Raw genomic sequence first — 2,316 nt, forward strand, 5'->3', positions numbered from 1 at the left:
CCTCCCAGTCTACAAACAGTCAAGAAAATTTTGAGAGTAAAATGCACTTCTCTCTCTCTGTGGCCATGTAACAGCCACCACAAGGCTGGTGCTCTCTTCCTTTACACTCGCCCAGCTGACCTTGATCTGCCTGATATTAAGTGGCAAGCAGGGAAACGGTTCTTCTCTCAGCCAGTGGCTGCAGCAGAGGCTGACCTCCAGGTGTGTACACGTGCTGCAGGTTCTGTGCCCTTCTGGGTGCAGGGTTTCTAGTCAAGTCCAAGCCGGCCCTCCATTGTGCACTGTCATGAGCACAGGACAGTCAGCCAAACCTCCTGGAATAGGACTGCCAGCCAAAGCTCCTGGAACAGGGCGAAGCACACTTCCCACCACAGGGAGTGCAAGCACAGCACTTACTGGATGCGTGATCGCTACTCACTGCCACATGTGTCCCTCCATCTGTTCATGGCTGCATTCTGATATTTACTGAGTGTCTGCTACATGGCAGCATCATGCCAGACAAGAGACATACAGAGTGTTGAGCGGGCCAGCAGAACCTCTGGGGGTTCACAATCTGATGGGGAGCAGGCATTACGGAAGTAATTAGAATATCATGGGTGAATTCTTGATTACTAATATATATATAATTTAGTACAGGGTCTACAAGGGTCTACAGGGTCTAACTACACAGATTGGACTTGTAGTGATCCTCCTGTTTCCAGCTTCCCAAACGCTGGGATTACACGCGCATACCACCACACCTAGTCTCAATCACTGTCTCAGCACGCTCCAGGAGTGGGGCTGGCATGGCAGGCTGGGGATTGAGCCTCCAACCTCTGTCTGCATCTGCCTAAACAGGTTCTTTAATCTGCTGAGCTATCTGGCCGGTCCTCCTAAGTATTATGTATGGATGTTCATGCCAAGGTGTGACACATGCCTCCCTCTGGCCTCATCAGGACATCAGTACATTACCTATCTGAGAAAAAAATAGAACATTGTGGATAAACTATATTTGGGGAGGCACACAGGATGTATATGAACAGGTAGCGAGGGTAAGCTGATCATGCAGTTGTAAACAATAATTCATTAATGGTGACTGCCCTACGGATGCTCCTGTTTCCCTGATGACAGAATGTTCAGAGAGGCAGTGGAGCCAATAGTCAGTCTTCTGGACTGCAAGGGAAACCACTAGAGGAATTTACGCAGAGGAACAACATCATCTAGTTTAAGCTTTGAAGAGCTCTCTAGGCGACATGAGATCTGGAAAACAGTTTCAACTCAAGGGAGCATGGGAGAGAAGCTCAGAAGGGCAGCAAAAGGCCTGGAAAATGAACGGTCCAAATGGAAATGGAGAGGGAGGCCCCAGGAAGAGGGGCGCTACCAGAAGACACTGGTGGAAAGGATGGAAAGGATTTTTCTAGAACACCTCATATGCTCAAGCACTTGCAAAAGAGAAAAAAAGGATGAGGAAGTGATGCTCAAACAAACAAAAGGAAAAAATACAGGGAATGAGATCAGGGAAAACAAGGATGGAGATAACTGTGGACACTATTTAGCTTTGAGGTAAACAATCTTTGTATGTCATGATCACAGTGATTATTGATATCAAAATACTGATATTTACTTCAAGTGGTTCAGGTAAAAATATATATCTTGCTAGAGAGAAAAACTATGACAGCAGAACTTAACATTAAAAAATTAAGGGTAGGTGTGAAATCTTCATATCCTTGAGACTTCTGTAACCTTGGAATACTTTCTAAATAAAAGGTTAAAACAAGAGATATAATTATATAGGGAAATAGAGATGGTGATATAAAAGAGCTAGATCTCTATTACATCAATAAATCAGTAGACAATGTTTAAAACTACTCTCTAAAGAGAGAGCAGTATAATAATATTTTATGAAGTGGTGGTATTTATTAGAAGAAAGTTGAGAGTTTCTACATACTGCAGTTGAGAAAAAACACAGGGTTGGATGGAAGCCTTTAGGAAGTATCTGGATTCTTAAAGTGTGTGCATGTATTACCGTGACTTATAAAAAAAAATAGTGTGTTGATCTCACCAGCCAAATCGTGCCTTTCCACTTATGCAGAATTTGTCTTAAGTATTTCAGTAAAAAAAAATTTAAATTTTTTCTTAAAAGATGGGTCCCACATCTTGGTTATTAAATTTTTTAGGTAAAACAAGATAAAAGAATTTGAATAATTATTTTAATGATATCTTTCTCTGGCTGCTCTAGGATGAAAAAATTGAAAAGGAGTAACTGCAAGTGATCTCATTTTGGTTTTTTGCCACTAGGCAAAACAATACATAATAGCTCTCATGGCGCTTCTAGGG

General features: G+C 42.3%; 1 protein-coding gene and 1 non-coding gene across 2 annotated transcripts in view; one reads left to right on the plus strand and one right to left on the minus strand.

Moving 5' to 3' along the window:
• The window catches only part of Pstpip2 (proline-serine-threonine phosphatase interacting protein 2), a 124,870-nt gene that overhangs the window by 116,343 nt on the left and 6,211 nt on the right, over positions 1-2,316 (minus strand). The gene's annotated exons all lie outside the window — the stretch shown is intronic.
• Positions 858-961, plus strand: LOC111816967. Its single transcript, XR_002821272.1, has one exon. It is a non-coding gene; the product is annotated as a small nucleolar RNA U13 (small nucleolar RNA).

Source organism: Octodon degus, unplaced genomic scaffold (genome assembly GCF_000260255.1).
Source record: "Octodon degus isolate 3935 unplaced genomic scaffold, OctDeg1.0 scaffold00003, whole genome shotgun sequence".
NCBI lineage: Eukaryota > Metazoa > Chordata > Mammalia > Rodentia > Octodontidae > Octodon > Octodon degus.